This window comes from Somniosus microcephalus, chromosome 8 (genome assembly GCF_052327205.1).
Source record: "Somniosus microcephalus isolate GS21.2 chromosome 8, FLI_Smic_1.0, whole genome shotgun sequence".
Taxonomy (NCBI): domain Eukaryota; kingdom Metazoa; phylum Chordata; class Chondrichthyes; order Squaliformes; family Somniosidae; genus Somniosus; species Somniosus microcephalus.
In genome coordinates, this window is record NC_140994.1 from 118,345,913 (window position 1) to 118,366,619 (window position 20,707).

Here is a 20,707-nt window from a genome sequence, read left to right on the forward strand (position 1 = left end):
ACAGTCCAACAACTCGTTGCAAGGCCTTTGAGTTACCTTGCCCTACTAATTCTATCAGTGGTCGCAGCCGTTCTGGATCTGGTTTAATCTTGTTTCCCGAGATAATATACCCCAGTAAATTTACCTCGGTGGTCGAAAAGATACAGTTCTCTTTATTGAAAGTTAAGCCAACTTTTTCCGCAACTTGAAGGAATCTTTCTAGATTAAAATCGTGCTCCACCCTTGATTTGCCACACAGCGTGATGTCATCTAAATATGAGAAGGTGTCAGAGAGAGTTATCACTTATAAAAGCATCCATTGCCCGTTGAAAACAGGCGACACCGTTAGTAACACCGAATGGTACTCGGCAAAACTGGTACAGCTTTCCGCCAGCTTCAAAGGCCGTATATGGTTTGTCCCTCTTAGCGATAGGAATCTGATGATAAGCACTCTTTAGGTCAATAGTGCTAAAAACCTTATATTGAGATACTTTATTGATAAGCTCATCAATCTTAGGCAGGGGGTACGCATCTATTGAGTATACCTGTTAATAGTTTGAGAGTAGTCTATCACCATTCGCTTCTTATGTCTCTCATTAGTGGTGACAACTACCTGTGCCCGCCAGGGCAAAAAACTAGGTTCAATGATTCCTTCCGATAAAAGACGTTGAACTTCAGAATTAATAAATTCTTTATCCTGACTGCTATACCTTCTTGACTTGGTAGCAATTGGCTTACAGTCCGGCATCAAATTGGATAAAAGTGAAAATGGAGAAATGAATAAAGAAGTTAATCCACAAATAGACAAAGGTGGCTTGGTTCCTCCGAAAGAAAGACTGAGGGACTCATGTAATTGAAGCACATCATGACCAATCAAAATGTCCGCACAGAGATTAGGCAGAACGGATAGGCGTATATCAGTATACGTATTACCTAGGAGAATTAATTTCACAAGGCAACAACCAGCTACTTGTGAGGTGAGAGTCGTCTGAGCCATACACACCTGATAGGAAACAGGCGAAATTTTCAAACGCTTCTCCCTCACAAACTGAAGACTTATAAAGCTCTCAGTACTGCCCGTATGTATAAGGGCCTTCACTTCTAACCCATTAACTTGGGCCATAACTATAGCTTTGTTTAGGCCATGGGAAAAGGCGGCAGAAACTGATGCAATAAACGCCCTATCTAAAGGCTGAATGGTCGCAGAGGAGGCAACCAATTTGCAAACACGTGCATAATGACCTCCCTTGCCACATTTACTACACACAGCCTCCCGGGCAGGGCACTTCAGACGGGGATGCCGGGCATTCCCGCAAAAATAACACTTCTGAATCCTAGAGGCAACAGCTGCCGAAGTAGAAACTGTTTCAGAATCTGGCAAACCACTCCTATTAAATCCACGTAACTCCCGTTCATCCGGAACTGCCGAAACCACGGTCACAGGCCGATCAAAAAGAGCATAAGAATCCGAACTTCTCTGAGCCAAATCCAATGTAGAGGTTTGCTCAAAAGCACTCTTAAGATCCAAGGTCTTATTTTCTAATAGCCGCTGATGAATTGATCTAGACAATAATCCATTAATAAATGCATCCCGTACCGACTCTTCCTTATGTTCTTCTGCAGACACGGCCTTATAATTACAGTTAGCACCAAGGCGCCGGAGTGCTTGTAAATAAGCATCCAAGGATTCTCCCGCCTGCTGCCTACGGGCGGATAAAAGGTGACATGCAAATACCTCATTTTTGGGTTTAACAACATTTTTTTCCAACGTAGCAATAGCCAATTCATAAGTTTCACATTCCAAAATATACTTATACACATCCGGAGCAATGTAGTTGATTAGTATATCCAACTTATTCAGAGATTGCTGATCCAACACACCCAAAAAGTTTTTAAATGTACGATACCAATGTTTCCATTGATCATCCACTCCTGCAGAATTAGGGTCAGCATTAAATCGTTCCGGTCGAAGATATTGTTCCATTATAGCAAAAGGTTAATAAATTGAAATAAAGAATAGATTGCCTTTCAAGAGCTAGGCTTTATTAACCTTAAAAAACCAACAAGTAAATGTTGAGCACCCAGTCTCAACCACTGTAGAAAACTGAATTTAAGATGGCCACCACAGGTCACACGGAATCAACTAACCAATAAGTTTACAGCATATGTCTCAAGGCAGGAAAACAGGCAACCAATTACAATGTTTCTTATAAAACAAGAATAATCACCACACCCCCCTCCCTCCCTCTCCTCCATCCCCCTTCCCCCCCTGCCTCCCCCTTCCCCCTCCTCCCTCCCCTTCATTGCCCCCCTTCCCCTTCCCCCACTCCCTCCTCCCCCCTTCCACTACTCCTCCCCCTCCCCCCTTCCCCTTCCCCCACTCCCTCTGCCCCCTCCCCTCCCCCCCTCCACTCCCCCCGTCGCTCTCTCTTCCCCCCAGTCGCTCTCTCTCTCTCTTCCCCCCCAGTCGCTCTCTCTCTCTTCCCCCCCCCAGTCGCTCTCTCTCTCTCTTCCCCCCCAGTCGCTCTCTCTCTCTTCCCCCCAGTCGCGCTCTCTCTCTCTTCCCCCCAGTCGCTCTCTCGCTCCGCCCCAGTCGCTCTCTCTCTCTCTTCCCCCCCCGTCGCTCTCTGTCTCTCTTCACCCCCAGTCGCTCTCTGTCTCTCTTCACCCCCAGTCGCTCTCTCTCTTCCCCCCCCCAGTCGCTCTCTCTCTCTCTTCCCCCCCCAGTCGCTCTCTCTCTCTCTTCCCCCCCCAGTCGCTCTCTCTCTCTCTCTCTCTTCCCCCCCGTCGCTCTCTCTCTCTTCCCCCCCCAGTCGCGCTCTCTTCCCCCCCAGTCGCTCTCTCTTCCCCCCCAGTCGCTCTCTCTTCCCCCCCAGTCGCTCTCTCTTCCCCCCCAGTCGCTCTCTCTTCCCCCCCAGTCGCTCTCTCTTCCCCCCCAGTCGCTCTCTCTTCCCCCCCAGTCGCTCTCTCTTCCCCCCCAGTCGCTCTCTCTTCCCCCCCAGTCGCTCTCTCTTCCCCCCCAGTCGCTCTCTCTTCCCCCCCAGTCGCTCTCTCTTCCCCCCCAGTCGCTCTCTCTTCCCCCCCCAGTCGCTCTCTCTTCCCCCCCCCAGTCGCTCTCTCTTCCCCCCCCCCCCAGTCGCTCTCTCTTCCCCCCCCCCAGTCGCTCTCTCTTCCCCCCCCCAGTCGCTCTCTCTTCCCCCCCCGGTCGCTCTCTCTTCCCCCCCCGGTCGCTCTCTCTTCCCCCCCCCCCAGTCGCTCTCTCTTCCCCCCCCCCAGTCGCTCTCTCTTCCCCCCCCCCCAGTCGCTCTCTCTTCCCCCCCCAGTCGCTCGCTCTCTTCCCCCCGAGTCGCTCGCTCTCTTCCCCCCGAGTCGCTCGCTCTCTTCCCCCCGAGTCGCTCGCTCTCTTCCCCCCGAGTCGCTCGCTCTCTTCCCCCCGAGTCGCTCGCTCTCTTCCCCCCGAGTCGCTCGCTCTCTTCCCCCCGAGTCGCTCGCTCTCTTCCCCCCGAGTCGCTCGCTCTCTTCCCCCCGAGTCGCTCGCTCTCTTCCCCCCGAGTCGCTCGCTCTCTTCCCCCGAGTCGCTCGCTCTCTTCCCCCCGAGTCGCTCGCTCTCTTCCCCCCGAGTCGCTCGCTCTCTTCCCCCCGAGTCGCTCGCTCTCTTCCCCCCGAGTCGCTCGCTCTCTTCCCCCCGAGTCGCTCGCTCTCTTCCCCCCCCAATCGCGCGCTCTCTTCCCCCCCAGTCGCGCGCTCTCTTCCCCCCCCAGTCGCGCGCTCTCTTCCCCCCCAGTCGCGCGCTCTCTTCCCCCCCAGTCGCGCGCTCTCTTCCCCCCCAGTCGCGCGCTCTCTTCCCCCCCAGTCGCTCGCTCTCTTCCCCCCCAGTCGCTCGCTCTCTTCCCCCCCAGTCGCGCGCTCTCTTCCCCCCCAGTCGCGCGCTCTCTTCCCCCCCAGTCGCGCGCTCTCTTCCCCCCCAGTCGCGCGCTCTCTTCCCCCCCAGTCGCGCGCTCTCTTCCCCCCCAGTCGCGCGCTCTCTTCCCCCGCAGTCGCTCTCTCTCTTCCCTCCCAGTCGCTCTCTCTCTTTTTCCCCCCCCCCCAGTCGCTCGCGCTCTCTCTTCTAACAACAACATGCCCTCAAAAATCCCTCGACACCGCCGGGCACTCCAGTGAGTTCTATATAATTCTATGTACATACTGTGTTTTGTAATTCTTGTGTGTGAACAAATTTATTTAAATAGATATATATAAGTGTAGCAAGCTTGGGAGAAACAAGTGACTTTGGACCTATGGTTCCCAAATGGGGTTTTCCCACACCTCATGGCAACTCCACTATTGTTGTATCAAGTGACTGCCAGGATGGTAGAAGGCGAACTAGATGGATCTTGGTCTTTTTTGGTCCAACAATTCCTATTTTCCTATGTATCATTGAGGAGAAAATGGTTGGTATACTTTCCCAATAAAGGCATTTCAGGGAAGATTTTGAAAATGTACTTATTTAGATCCTAACTTATGTGTGGAAGTTGTGCTGTAGTATTGTTCTGTGGGTATTCAGCAATGTGCCATTTGGAAATTTTAGTACATGTAAGGTATTTTTGAATGGTGTACTGTAATACAATGTATACATTCGAACAAAGTACTTTTCCTTTAATAAGCAAAGATCTGCTGTAACTCAAAAGTGTTAGATATCAAATCAGACTATTACGTCTTGAAGACTTTTTTCTTCCCGTTTTTCTCCTGTTTCTCTCAATCTTCTAATGGCTGCTGGCATTCGCTGGGGCCTGGTTTTATGGGCGGCAGCAGCCCTTTGGTACTTCATTCAACTAGCCTTTGGGTGAAATCATCTTGTCGTCATTTTAAACACTCTCACATTAAGCTCTCTAGCCTTTCAACTGCAATCAGTGGGATTTCTAATTAAGTAGAATTGGACTAGTGTGTTGGGATACTTGCCATTGTAAAGGGGCATTGAATGCAAAAAAATAGGAAGTCATGCTAAAATATTACAAATCCCTTGTTAGGCATCAGATGAAGTAGTGTATACAATTCTGACCACCGCAATTTAGGAAGGATGACAAAGACATGGAGATGGTACAGATGAGGTTGACCAGGATGATACCAGGGATGAGCGACTTCAGTTATGCGGAGAGATACTGGACTAGCAATCCAGAGGCCTAGACTAATGATCCGGAAACGCGAGTTCATAATCCCACCACAGCAGCTGGGGAATTTAAATTCAATTAATTAAACAAATCTGGAATAAAAAGCTAGCATCAATAATGGTGACCATGAAACTATCAGATTGTTGTAAAAACCCATCTGGTTCACTAATGTCCTTTAGGGAAGGAAATCTGCCATCCTTAAGTGATCTGGCCTATATGTGACTCAGACACACAGCAATGTGGTTGACTCTTAACTGCCCTCTGAAATGGCCTAGCAAGCCATATGTAACAAACCGCTACGAAAAACAATAATAAGAATAAAACCAGACAGACCACTCGGCACTGGCTAAGGACACGACAGCGACACACCCAGCCCAGTCGGCCCTGCAAAGTCCTCCTCACCAACATCTGGGGACTTGTGCCAAAATTGGGAACAACAGCCTGACAGAGTCATACACACATAATTATCCCTTTCAGCCAATGCCCCAAACTCCTCCATCGCCATCCCTGGGTATGTCCTGTCCCGTCCCACTGGCGGCATAGTGATATACAGTCAGGAAGGAGTGGCCCTGGGAGTTCTCAACATTGACTCTGGACCCCATGAAGTCTCATGGCTTCAGGTCAAACATGGGCAAGGATACCTCCTGCTGATTACCACCTACTATGCTCCCTCAGCCGATGAATCAACACTCTTCCATGTTGAACACCACTTGGAAGAAGCATTGAGCAAGGGCACAGAATGTACTCTGTGTGGGGGACTGCAATGTTCATCACCAAGAGTGGCTCGGTAGCACCACAACTAACCAAGCTGGCTGAGTCCTGAAGGACATAGCTGCCAGTCTGGGCCTGCGACAGGTGGTGAGAGATCCAACACGAGGGAAAAACCTACTTGACCTCGTCCTCACCAATCTCCCTGTCGCAGATGCATCTGTCCATTGGTAGAAGTGACCACCGCACAGTCATTGTAGAGACGTAGTCCTATCTTCACACTGAGGAAACCCTCCATCGTGTTGTGTGGCACTACCACCGTGCTAAATGGGATAGATTCCGAACCGATCTAGCAGCTAAAAACTGGGCATCCATGAGGCGCTGTGAGCCATCAGCAACAGCAGAATTGTATTCCACCACAATCTGTAACCTCATGGCCTGGTATATCCCTCACTCTACCATTGCCATCAAGCCAGGGGACCAACCCTGGTTCAATAAGGAGTGTAGAAGAGCATGCCAGGAGCAGCACCAGGCATACCTAAAAATGCAATGCCAACCTGGGGAAGCTGCAACACAGGACTACATGCATGCTAAAAAGTGGAAGCAGCATGCTATAGACAGAGCTAAGCAATCCCACAATCAACAGATCAGATCAAAGCTCTGCAGTCCTGCCACATCTAGTCGTGAATGGTGGTGGACCATTAAACAACTAACGGGAGGAGGAGGCTCCATGAATATCCCCATCCTCAATGATGGTGGAGCCCAGCATGTGAGTGCAAAAGACAAAGCTGAAGCATTTGCAACCATCTTCAGTCAAAAGTGTCGAGTGGATGATCCACATCGCCCTACTCCTGAGGTTCCCACCATCACAGAAGCCAGTCTTCAGCCAATTCGATTCACTCCACGTGATATCAAGAAACGGCTGAGCACACTGGATACAGCAAAGGCTGTGGGCCCCGACAACATCCCAGCTGTCGTGCTGTAGACTTGTGCTCCAAGCTAGCTGTGCCTCTAGCCAAGCTGTTCCAGTACAGCTATAATACTGGCATCTATCCGACAATGGGGAAAACTACCTGAAAATGTCCTGTCCACAAAAAACAAGACAAATCCAATCCAGTCAATTACCGCCCCATCAGTCTACTCTCAATCATCAGCAAAGTGATGGAAGGTGTCGTCAACAGTGCTATCAAGCAGCACTTACTCACCAATAACCTGCTTACTGATGCCCAGTTTGGGTTCTGCCAGGACCATTCGGCTCCAGACCTCATTACAGCCTTGGTCCAAACATGGACAAAGGAGTTGAATTCCAGAGGTGAGGTGAGAGTGACTGCCCTTGACATCAAGGCGGCATTTGACCAAATGTGGCATCAAGGAGCCCTAGTAAAACTGAAGTCAATGGGAATCGGGGGGAAAACTCTCCACTGGCTGGAGTCTTACCTAGCATGGAAGGAACGGTGATATAATTCCAAGTCAGGAATGGTGTGTGTCTTGGAGGGCAACTTGGAGGTGGTGGCCTGCTGCCTTTGTCCTTCTAGGTGGTAGAGGTCGCGGGTTTGGGAGGTGCTGCCAAAGAAGCCTTGGCGTGTTGCTGCAGTGCATCTTGTAGATGGTACACACTGCAGCCACGGTGCGCCGGTGGTGGAGGGAGTGAATGTTTAAGGTGGTGGATAGGGTGCTAATCAAGCGGGCTGCTTTGTCCAGCATGGTGTCGAGCTTCTTGAGTGTTGTTGGAGCTGCATTCATCCAGGCAAGTGGAGAGTATTCCATCACACTCCTGACTTGTGCCTTGTAGATGGTGGAAAGGCTTTGGGGAGTCTTTGGTCAATGGTGACCCCCAGGACGTTGATGGTGGGGTATTCGGCGATGGTAATGCTGCTGAATGTCAAGGGGAAGTGGTTGGACTCTCGCTAGTTGGAGATAGTCATTGCCTGGCACTTCTGTGGCGTGAATGTTACCTGCCACTTCTCAGCCTAAGCCTGAACATCGTCCAGGTCTTGTTGCATGTGGGCATGGACTGCTTCATTACCTGAGGAGTTGTGAATGGCACTGTGCAGTCATCAGCAAACATGCCCGTTTCTGACCTTATGTTGGAGGGAAGGTCATTGATGAAGCAGCTGAAGATGGTTGGGCCTAGGACACTGCCCTGAGGGACTCCTGTCGTGATGTCCTGGGGCTGTGATGATTGACCTTCAACTACCACAACCATCTTCCTTTGTGCTAGGTATGACTTCAGCCAGTGGAGCGTTTTCCCTCCGAATCCCATTGACTTCAGTTTTAGTAGGGCTCTATGATGCCACACTCGGTCAAATGCTGCCTTGATGTCAAGGGCAGTCACTCTCCCCTCACCTCTGGAATTCAGCTCCTTTGTCCATATTTGGACCAAGGCTGTAATGAGGTCGGGAGCCGAGTGGTCTTGGTGGAACCCAAACTTGGCATCAGTGTGCAGGTTATTGGTGAGTAAGTGCTGCTTGATAGCACTGTCGATGACACCTTCCATCACTGCTGATGATTGAGAGTAGACTGAAGGGGAGGTAATTGACCGGGTTGGATTTGTCCTGCTTTTTGTGGACAGGACATACCTGGGCAGTTTTCCACATTGTCGGATAGATGCCAGTGTTGTGGCTGTACTGGAACAGCTTGGCGAGAGGCGCGGCTAATTCTGGAGCACAAGTCTTCACGATAACCAGGATGTTGTCGGGGCCTATAGCCTTTGCTGTTCCTGAGTGAGTGTCGCTGTTCCTGAGTGAGTGTCGCTGTTCCTGAGTGAGTGTCGCTGTTCCTGAGTGAGTGTTTATGATTGAGTGTCTGTGTCCCTGAGTGAGTGTCTGTGGCCCTATTTTTCAGGTTTGCAGTTTGTGGACCTGGAAGGGAGGGTCTATCCCTCTCACTTTCTTGATACAGTACTAGGTTTTTGTTGACTACAGGTGTGCAGGTTATGCACCATCAATGGCCCGACCTCTACACAGCCAGTGTCAACGAAGACTTTATTTTTCTTTTATCTGCTGTTGGATCATCTTCCCCCTGTGGCTTGATAATGAGCTGAGCTGGTTCGTGCTTCAATTGTGATTCAAGTAGCTTTATGATGTTTGCACTTCATCAAGAAACTGGTTCAGCGCCAGATTCCTCATCATCTAACTTTTGGGAGTAAGGGTTTTAAGCCAGCTAAAAGTGCTATCCACTGGGCCTCACTAGCTCATTCTATAAACATACATAATCACAGAAGCTTAGATAATCTGTTTCAAAGCGAACTGCATTAGTCTAGACTGGAGACTACATTCTAAAGGCTTTTAAAACTGAGGTGTTGCCTACTTTCAACTTGATTTATCTGGTCCTTTCTGCAGTTCTTTCCAACCTACATTAAGGTCCTTGGTTCTTCACGCATATTCTAAAACTACACAGAAAATGTTACCGTACCAGGACTAATATAATTGCCCTGACGCACATATTCTAGAACAGAACCTTTCTAGGTACCAAAAGCAAGTGAAATCCAGATATTAAACAGTTAAAGTGCCTTGCTGTATTTATAGCTTGTGCTATAGGGGGGGAAACTAGTTAACATCACCCACCAGATAGCAGAAGATATATTAACAGCAAATCTGTACTGTTACAGATCACGCATAAATCAATAGTTTTGTATAGACGAGTCACAGCAGCCAATTCAATTTCTACGGCAGAATTTCGCACTGACATCAGAAGCATATAGCCTATTCCTGTCACTGTATATAGCTTTCCCAAAAAGCTAGTTTGTTTCAATACTAGGCTTGTACCAGATCGTGGCAAATCTTCAGCTTATTGCTCAGAAGTATAACGTTTTGACAGTTTAACTTTATTTGTTAGAATAACGCATATTACGGGACGATATAGAAGTGTTTAAAATTATGAAAGGATGGGACTGGATCGATAGAAGCAGACTATTTCCAGTAGTTGAGGGGTCAAGAACAAAGGGCCAAAAATGCAAGAGATTTTAAACATAGAACAGGAGAAACTTCTTTACACAGAGAGGTGTGAAGCTGTGGAATTCACTTCCAGGGTTAGTGATGGAGGAGGCAGAAACTGTGTCAACATTCAAGATTAGATTGGATAGGTGGGTGAAGGGAAAGGGAACAAAGGGATATGGGAACAGAGTGGGTAAATGTGATTAGAACTATTTGCTCGCGTGGAGCGTAAATTACCAACACAGACTGGTTGGGTCGAATGGCCTGTTTCCATGTTGTAACTCCTATGTATTTCTATCTTTAAGTGCAGTATCGCATTTAGCACGGACTTTCCAAGCAACAGAGACCCCATTAGGAGAGTCAACTCAAATGCAATGTAAAAACACAACCGTTATGAAATATACAGGCCCAGAAATTTGGGTCGGGGGCTTCCCGCGGGTGTAAGCCTCCGACCTGCACTTAGCTTGCACGCCGACCGTTGAGCTGTGGGCCCCCGTGGAATTCAGATCCTGGGCCTGCTCCAACTGCCGGCGTGCAGTGCTTGCGCATTCCAGGGGTACAGTTAGTTCGATGCGTCCCTTGGGATCACGTGGGCCATGGAGAGCCAATGGTAGCAGGGAATGCCCATTCATAAGTCAAAACTTATAAATACTATGGGCCCCAAAACATCACTAAATCTTCAAATAAATTTTTTTTAAAAACACATTTTTTAAATAAACTATAAATTACATGAAATAACTATTTTAAATAATTTAAATTTTTGAAAAAAATAATTTTATTTTCTAACGGGGCTAAAAATAAACTTATCTTGCTTTAAAGTATTTAAAAATAATGAACCTGTGGAAAAAATGTTTTAATTTTAATTAATTCACCACTGACCATGTAAAAAGCAGGCCTTACGCCTGCTTTTTAAATGTGTAACTTCTGGAGACTTACCCTCCCGGGAAAACCTGCAAAAAAACCTAAGTTCGATGCGCACGTGCAGCCTCTCCTGCGCACGCGTTCAAACTCTTAACCCCTCCTTTCAGGGGAACGGAAGTGCTGGTTTCCCGCGCATGCGCAGTGCATGCAGGAAACCGGCACTTCCATTGGGCCTACGGGTGAGTACCCCGTGCGTACTCACCCGTGGAGACCCGAATTTCTGGGCCATTATCACTAACTTGGCTCCTAACCTTTTTTTATATAAACTTTTATGTATATTAACGCCAGTCCTCCTTACTTACAAGTCACATATACTGACTAGTCGTAGTCTCTTACTCACACTATGTGACCTAAACATTGGCCCAGAAATTCAGGTCTCCACGGGTGAGTACGCATGGGGTACTCACCCGGAAGCCCAATGGAAGTGCTGGTTTCGTGCATGCACTGCGCATGCGTGGGAAACCGGCACTTCCATTCCCCTGAAAGAAGGGTTTCAGAGGTGGAATGCATGCGCAGGAGAGGCAGCGCATGTGCATCGAACTTACGTTTTTTTTTGCAGGTTTACCCCGGGAGGGTAAGTCTCCAGGAGTTACACTTTTAAAAAGCAGGCGCAAGGCCTACTTTTTACAAGGTAAGTGGTGAATTAATATTAAAACATTTTTTCCACAGGTTTATTATTTTAAAATACTTTAAAGAAAAGTAAGTTTATTTTTAGCCCCGTTAGAAAATGTAATTAATTTTTTCAAAAATTTAAATTATTGTTTAAAATAATTATTCCATGTAATTTATAGTTTCTTTTAAAAATGTGGGCCTAGAAATTCATTGTAGCCACTTTTGGGGCGGTAAAGTCGGGCGGCCGCTAAAGTTTGCGCCCGTCGCCAAATCGAGGCCACTTCTCTGATATTCATTAGCTTCGCCCTAAGAGTTTGCTCGAGCGCTAAAACTGGCGCTGCACGCCGCTCTTTAGGCGCTAAGCCGGCAGGCCGGGGCGCTAAACCGGAAGTTGGGCGCAGGGCAGGTGCGGCGAGCTGCTGATTGACGGCAGACACTCTGGCTCCGGTGAGCTCTTAAAGGGGGAGGGTGGATTTGTTTTTTTGAAAGGCTGACACTGGTGTATTTGTGGTTTTGGGGAGGGTTTCTCTCCATCAGTGTGTTATGTGTTCCCGGCACACCAGTCCTCCTCCTCCCTCCTCCTCCTCCTCCTCCTCCCCCTCACTCCCTCCCTCCCTCCCTTTCCAGCCAGCCAGCCAGCCGTACCATTTCTAGTACAGGAGGGCCCTTTAATGTGCGCTCCCCGCGGCCCGCCTCGGCTGTGTACTGTTCCATTTCACAGCCGTTAGGGCCGCCCAGCGCACAATGGGCCGGCGCGAGTGAAGTTCCGGTTCGGGGCGCACAAAGGGCGTTGCACGACGAAATGACGTCATGATCTGCGCGCGCAGCAGGGCGCGCGCTAAGACTTTGCGCTGGCGCTAAATGTGTACTGAAGTTGGGGCGAGGCGCAGATCGCGCTGCGCCCGGGCGCTAAGCGCCTAGCGCTCGAGATCTACTCCTCCTAAGGCGCTAACGGCTGGCGCGCCCAACTGAATTTCTAGGCCGTGATTTAAAAAAAAAATTATTTGAAGATTTAGTGATGTTTTGGGGCTTATAGTATTTATAGATTTCCTGTCAAACTTATGAATGAAGCATTCCCTGCTATCATTGGCTCTCCATGGCCCACGTGATCCCAGGGGATGCATCGAACTAACTGCGCCCCTGGGATACGCAAGCACTGCGCGCCGGCAGTTGGAGGAGGCCCAGGATTGGAATCCCATGCGGGCCCACAGCTTAACGGCCGGCGCGCTAGATAAGTGCAGCTCGGGGGCTTGCACCTGTGGGAAGCCCCTGACCCAAATTTCTGGGCTATTACCTAACTGGTCTGTTTTGTAACCGGTAGAAAACAGAAAAGGATGGAAACAGTCAGTAGGTCAGGCAGCATCTGTGGGCAGAGCTGATGAAAGATGATCAGCCTGAAACTCTCTCCACAGATGCTGCCTGACCTGCTGACTGTTTCCAGCCTTTTCTGTTTTCTATTTAAGATTTTGAGCATCCGCAGCACTGCTTTTGTTAGAAATTAAGGTGTTATCCTGGCCAGCCATTAACTTCATTCACTTGACAATGAATGGCTGCTGTATCTGTTCCAGTTTCCTGGGCTCTGCCAGCAGCCAACCCAGTCAAGTCTCCATGTTGTGGCTTACCTTGACTTGGTTCAGGACCAGCGCTCTGGAGCTGCCCAGGATGGTCGCTCTTCATGAGTACCACAACTCGGGTATGGCTTTGGCCACTCTGTGCTATCCTGATGGTCCCTCCCATGGCTTTGCGCCCAGGCACAAAGCAAGAAAAATATCCTTTTTAAAAACAGTAGAGTAGCAAAGATACAAGAAGATTATGACTGACAGAGAAAGGGGAGCAGGAACATGAGCAGACCCTTCAGTCCCACGAGCCTGTTCCGCTATTCAATTAGGTAATGTTGCTGAACTTCAACCCCATTTACCTGCCTTTGCTTCATATTCCTTGAGACCCTTACCTAACAAAAATCTATTGATTTCAGTTGACCCAGCATCCACAGTATTTTGGGGGAGAGTGTTCCAGAATTCCACTATCCTTTGTGTGATAAAGTGCTTGCTGATTTAATTTATTTTTAAGATTATGCTCCCTTGTTCTGTATCTACCCTATCGAATACCTTTATTATTTTAAATACTTCAATTAGATCTCAATTCAACCTTTTAAACTCAAGGGGATACAAGCCAAGTTTATGCAATATGTTCTCATAATTCAACCCTTTAAGCTTCCGTATAATTCTGGTGAATATGTGCGACACCCACCTCCCAAGGCTAATATATCCTTCCAGAGGCTTGGTGCCCAAAATTGAACGCAGTACTCCAGACGGGGTCTGACTAAGGCTCTGTCGAACTGAAGTATCACTTTCTTACTTTTGAACTCTAACCCCTTGAGATAAAGGCCAACCGTCCATTAGTCTTTTTGATTACTTTTTATACTTGTGCATTAGCTTATAGTGATAGACACACAAATCCCTTTAGTCATCCACAGCTCCTAGTCTCTCACCATTAAGACAATATTCTGATTTTTGTCTTTCTCAGATCCAAAATGGATGGCCTCACATTGAACTCCATTTGCCATAGTTTTGCCCACTCACTTAGTCTGTCGATGTTCTTCCTGCTCCCACCTGCACAACTTACTGTCCCTCCTGATACAGTATCCATCTCACACTGATACAATATTCACCTGTTAGGGAGAGCAACCAAGAGAGATGCTGAGGGAAGAGTTATAGTAGAGTGTATGTGCAGGTATACGGCAAGAACCCACTTTAAATTTTGGCGACATCATCCGAAAACACAACGGCAGGTTTCACTTGTACGCTGATGACACCTAGCTCTACCTCACCACTACCTCTCTCGACTCCTTCACTGTCTCTGATTTGTCACACTGCTTGTCCGACATCCAGTATTGGATGAGCAGAAATTTCCTCTTCCTAAATATTGGGAAGTATGAAGCCATTGTCTTCGGTCCCTGCCACAAACTCCATCCCTCTTCCTGGCAACTGTTTGAGGCTGAACCAGACTGTTCGCTACTTTGGTGTCATATTTGACACTGAGATGAGCTTCCGCCCACATATCCACTCCATCACCAAGACCGCCTATTTCCACATCGCTCAACTCCGCCCCTGCCTCAGCTCATCTGCCGCTGAAACCCTCCTCCATGCATTTGTTACCTCTGGACTTGACTATTTCAGTGCTCTCCTCGCCGGCCTCCCATCTTCCATCCTACATAAACTTGAGCTCATCCAAAACTCTGCTGCCCGTATCCTGAAGGGATATTTACTAGTCCTAGCCCCTTTGGGGTTATCCCGGATCAGGCGTATTTCTTAGACGTTCACTTTCAACTAAAGTTTGAGGTAGCCGAATCTTAAAGACGCTTAACTGGGTCTAAAGGTCCGGGCTATCTCTCCCTAAAGGAAAGGAACAACCCGAGAATGTTACCGTCCTCCAGATAGCGCATTTAATAACTTTAGCTAAACTGTAATGTCCCGGATATTATGAGGGTCCGGAAAACTCCCCGCAGACATGTACCTCTCCACCAAAGAGTATACAGAGATTGAGTTCGCGAGTTAGTGATACAGAAGACTTATGAGAGACAATTCCAAAAATATATAGAGATTTATTAAAAGAACCGAAATGCAATTTACAGTTGGTGAATCAGTCAATCACACCATTAACAGTTCTAAAAAGAGAAAAAATACGACCTTATTAACAGAGAATCTTGCTTTTAAATCTTAACTTCGCTACAGTATTGCAGTTCTTAAATTTTCTATACAGGATATCCATCAATATCAAATACCTTTGATCCCTGAGGTACAAAGAGTGGAAGAACACAGAGCCGCCTCTGTAGTCGAGAATCGCTTTGCCCAATTAAAGCGAGTCTGCTATCTCATTTGAGACTTCAATATTTATACCCTTTTTCAGTTGTATTTCCTTTAAAGTTTCTGCTGATGCAAGTTAATTATCCCTATTCATCTTTCTGCTGATCTCTGCAATTCTTTACTGCTACATCAACTTGTAATATTCCAGAATCTTGTCTCATCTCCAGGTGTTCTGGGTTCACCATATAAAACGGTGTGAAGGGCACGTGTCCCTTATTTTATGTCATCTTTACGAGGGCAGATGTTCCTTATCTTATGTGCCATCTTTACGAAGTTTAAATTAAAACCCCTTATCCAGGTTGGACCATTGTTTTTGTTCCCAAAAGTCAGCCTCTCGGAGCCCTGCACCTTCTCTTTCAATAAGGTTATTTATTCAGGGTCAACAACTTGTCCTGTTTCAATAAGGCCAGAATTCTTTCATAAGCTAGTGTATTTTTCTAAATAGGTTATGTGGCTTATTCCTTCACATCCTAACTCGCACCAAGTCCCATCACCCTTGTGTTCACTGACCTACATTGCCTCCCGGTGCGGCTACGCCTCAATTTTAAAATTGTCATCCTTGTCTTCTAATCCCTCCATGGCCTCGCTCCTTCCTATCTCTGTAACCACCTTCAGCCCTACAACCCTTTGAGATCTCTGTGCTCCTCCAATTCTGGCCTCTTGCGCTTTTAATTGCTCCACCATTAGCGGCCGAACCTTCAGGTGCCTAGGCCCGAAGTACTGGAATTCCCTTCCAAAACTTCTCCGCATCTCTACTTCTCTTTCCTCCTTTAAGGCGCTGCTTAAAACCTACCTCTTTGACCAAGCTTTTGGTAATCTGTCCTAATATCTCCTTATGTGGCTTGGTGTCAAATTTTATTTGCTAACGCTCCAGGGAAGGGCCTTGGGACATTTACTGTGTTAAAGGCGCTATATAAATGCAAGTTGTTATAATTGGGAATGGGAGAGGCAGTAGTGCTATTCCATTTGGGCTATTACTGTGAGTTTCTGAATCAATGTGGGACTATCACACGGTTTCTGCTGCTTTCATGTTATTTTCCATCTTAACTCAAACTTATAATAAAAGCCAACTGTACCAGAGACACTGCCTCTCCCATTCCCAATTTTGGCCCTTCCACCCGCCCCACTCCTTACAGTAGAAGCTCAGCTCCCTCCCAGCTGATTCTGGCAGTTGTCTCACTCCTGATTCTAGTAGCTCAGCTCAGCTCCCCTTGCCCCATTTTGCCAGTTGTCCCCATGCTGCTGCCTTGCGCCCTGCCCTCCACCGCCCCCCCCCCCCCCCCCATTTTCGGCTAGCTTCTCTTTCCCTTCCTACCCCGCTGCTGATTTTGGCATTTTTCTCCTCTATATCCCCCTCCCTGAAATTGGAAGGTATTGTATACCAATTCTGACATTTTTACTGAATTCAAGATTACCTTTAAATGTGGATTATGTTCAGTTTGCGATCTGATTGTTCTTTAGTGAATCCTCACTGCAGCTGAGTATCTGGGAGGATCGGGATGTTTTTTGACTTGACAACTTATGGTTTGAAACAGGAGGACTTCTCTCCTGCATGCTCCTTTAGTTCTGATTTGCTTTTTTAACAACTTCAAATTATTCTTTCAGGGAACTATATCTTGAATTACATGGCATCTTGCCCTAAGCTAGAACCCTTTGTGATCCAGGCATTGGTCCAGGTTATTGCCAAGATTACTAAAATGGGATGGTTTGAAGTCCGGAAAGACAAGCTAGCCTTCAGGGAAGTGATTGCTGATGTCACCAAATTTCTACAGGTAAGAAAGTACAGTAAAGTTGTGTGGGATTAAGTAAAGCTACTTAAAGACCTTTGTAATTGTTGTAGATGCTTTTTATATGTAAGTGCAGCAATATTATTACTATGATTTCAGTACAGTTTAATTGTTGGCATGTAATTTTTTTTTGTGCTGTATCCACTTGCACTGTGAAAAACACCCAGCAGTACAATGCTGGTGGTTATAGAGGGGGAGGGGGAGGGGTGGGGGGGAGGGGGAGGGTGGAGGGGGAGGGGGGGAGGGTGGGGGTGTTGGGGCGAGGGGGGAGAGGGGGGGAGGGTGTGGGGGGGAGGGTGTGGGGGGGAGGGGGGGGAGGGTGTGGGGGGGAGGGGGGGGAGGGTGTGGGGGGGAGGGGTGAGGGTGGGGGGAGAGGGGTGGAGGGTGGGGGGGAGAGGGGGGAGAGGAGAGAGAGGGGGGGAGGGTGGGGGAGGAGAAGGGGGGAGGGTGGGGGAGGAGAGGGGGAGGGGTGAGGGGGAGAGAGAGGGAGGAGGAGGAAGAAACCGGGCAGCCCAGACTAAAGATGGCGCTGTTCGGGCCCACATTGAAGTTCCGCCATGATCAAAGATGGCGTCACGAGGAAATTGTCGTGCTGCCAGGATCAAATATGGCGCTGTGGTGTCGCTGCATTGAACTGCTGCCAGGATGAAAGATGGCCGGGCCCAGTTGCCGGGGTAACCCTCCTCCCCTCCCGATCTCCAGAGCCAGTTGCCGGGTTAACCCTTGAGAGGGGGGGAGAGAGGGGATAGGGGGCGGGGGCAGAAAGAAAAAAAAGCTGTCTGCCAGCCTTCAGGGTGGGTGCGGCCAGCCTTGAAGGTGCGTGAAGAAGCCGGCGGCCATTTTCTCATGTCGGTTGGAAGCACGGAAATTTTTTTTTCTTAATTAAAAACTGCAAAATTTCTTTACTTTTTAAAAAAAATTAGCTGCAAGGTACAAAATCGGAAATCTTCTAACTTTATATGTTCTTTCCTTAAAAACTTTCGGCTTTTGTATATCTTCTAACTTTATATCTTCTTTCCTTAAAAAACTTTCGCCTTTTGAAAACCGAAAGTTTTTTAAGGAAAGAAGATATAAAGTTAGAAGATATAAAAACTGAATTATTTATTCTCTATCTCTTCACTTACGTTGCAATAGTTGCTGCAGTCACTCCAGTGCTCGCGAAGACTAAAGTAACTTTTATTTATTCTGTCTTATTAAGCATCAGGCCTCGCCCACACACGCCATAGGATTGGTCAACCATCACGTGATGGGGGAGACCGAAGGGGGGGGGGTGTGAGGGGTGGCAGGAGCTTGCCACAAAACAATTGCCTAGGGTCCAGCATGGCTGGCAACAAACGCCCAGGCTTAGAGGCCTACCTGCAAAAACGGGGAAAGGTAGGAAAATTAATGAGATTAGATAAAAGATTTAGAAAGTAATTCACTTTTTTTAAAAACAATTTCTGAAAGTAATTAACTTTTTTAAAAGAATTTCTGTTTTAAAAGGAAGTTTTTTTTTTAAAGACGCAGAAAGCGAGAAAAAGAAATGAAAAGTTTGGAATCAAGATGGCGGCGACTCACCTCGGTTCAGAACGATAAGGCCCGCCCACACAGGCACCGATTGGTGGACCGTCAGGTCACCGAAGCGTAGGATTGGTCAATCGTCCCGTCACTCGACCGTAGGAGGGCCCGGCCGCATGCGCCAGGAACCCGCCGTACGATTGGTCGACCTCGAGGTCACTCGATGCTAATGAGCGGATAATGAGTGGAATGTTGAACGTTTTTTGGATACCGCGGGCGCAATTTTTGTCCGGCCGAAACGTAAATACGCTCAGGACGGTTCTGGAATCGTCAGCTTTCTTTCGACGTAACGCATGTGTAGGTACGCTCTATAACTTTCGAGTTAATTCAAGACAGACAGACAGACAGACGGAATGACAGACAGAAGTATCCTTTTATATATATATAGATATACTTACATGTAAGTCAATCGATATTTAAGATGACCCCTTCCTACTTTGCAGCCCAAAGGAACCTGAAAAAAATCTATGATCTGCATACAAGATAAACCTAGACACCACTGGTGCATTGTGATTGAAAGTGATTGTTTTTGTGCTATTAGCAGGTGGAAGATGCAATATCTGACCTAGCTTTCAGGTAAAGCATGGTACTTGCTTGTCACCATTCCAACCTGACCTAGCCTCGCGCTCAGCCAGAGCCTGGTCTAACTCGACCCGGCCACACGCTCAGGGAGAGTGTGGCCCAACCAGAAATGCTGGCATCTTTCTCTGATTTGTTTTTAGTTTTATTCTTTATCTAACTACAGGAAACTCTTTGCTATCTGGCACTGACGGGACCGGTGTGTTGCCGGTTGATCAAAAATTCCGGATGATGGAGAGAGTTATCTACCGAGGCTATTTTTAACAAAGAAAAATAAAAAATTCAAGAAATGTGCAGTATACAGTAATTGGGTACTCACCTACAGAATGTTGTCTTAAATGAATGGTGGAAGATGCTTGATTAAGTACAGTACTGCCAGTTGAGGGTAATGCAATGCAATGACTACCAACAGTGTGGGAGACACAAAGTACCCCTGTAAAATGGCGGATCAGAAGAGACTACCAGCAGCGCGGGAGACTCGGACTCCTGTTATTGAGGTGTTCCGACTTCCGACAGCGCCAAGAAGCCGAGTAGTGGCAGTTTGGAGAACGACCCCCACTGACTAACTCGGCCACCGCGGGAGACTCGGACTCGGCAACGTTGCCGGTTATTGAGGTGTTGTTTTCGGAGTGAGCATTTTGCCGGTTAACAGAGAATTCCGGATATTTAGATGCCGTTTAAACGAGAGTTTCCTGTAGTATACTGTAATCTATCCTTTTTTAACTTCAAAATCTGTCACTTACCTTTATGTCACTTGCCTTCTGTTTTCCTGCATTGTTCACTTCCGAGCTGGAAGCAGCTGTTTAAAAACCAGAGGTGGCGGCATTGGTGGTATACAGTCTAGAGGGAGTGGCCCTGGGAGTCCTCAACATTGACTCCAGACCCCGTGAAGTCTCATGACATCACGGGCAAGGAAACCTCCTGCTGATTATCACCTACCGCCCTCCCTCAGCTGATTAATCAGTACTCCTCCATGTTGAACACCACTTGGAAGAAGCACTGAAGGCAGCAAGGGCACAGAATGTACTCTGGGTGGGGGACTTCAATGTCCATCACCAAGAGTGGCTCGGTAACACCACTACTGACCGAGCTGGCCGCGTCCTGAAGGACATAACTACCAGACTGGGCCAGCGGCTGGTGGTGAGAGAACCAACACGGGGGCAAAACCTACTTGACCTCGTCCTCACCAATCTACCTGTCGCAGATCCATGACAGTATAGGGAGCAGTGATCTTGTGGAGACGAAGTCCCGTCTTCACACTGAGGACACCCTCTATTGTGTTGTGTGGCATTACCACCGTGTTAAATGGGATAGATTCAGAACATAAGAACAGATCTAGCAGCTCAAAACTGGGCATCCATGAGGCCCTGTGGGCCATCAGCAGCAGCAGAATTGTATGCCACCACAATCTGTAACCTCATGGCCTGGCATATCCCTCACTCTACCATTACATTCAAGCCAGGGGACCAACCGTGGTTCAATAAGGAGTGTAGAAGAGCATGCCAGGAGCAGCACCAGATGTACCTAAAAATGAGGTGCCAACTTGAGGTGAAGCTGCAATACAGGACTACATGCATGCTAAACAGCGGAAGCAGAATGCTGTAGACAGAGCTGAG

At 47.8% G+C, this 20,707-nt stretch overlaps 1 long non-coding RNA gene across 1 annotated transcript in view; it reads left to right on the forward strand.

The window, feature by feature from the left end:
• Positions 1 to 16,936, forward strand: part of LOC147113759 (uncharacterized) — a 69,650-nt gene extending 52,714 nt beyond the window's left edge. The window contains exon 3 of the long non-coding RNA XR_015079267.1: positions 16,774 to 16,936. This is a non-coding gene — a long non-coding RNA (uncharacterized LOC147113759). The remainder of the gene's footprint in view (positions 1 to 16,773) is intronic.
• Positions 16,937 to 20,707: the final 3,771 nt, after the last annotated feature.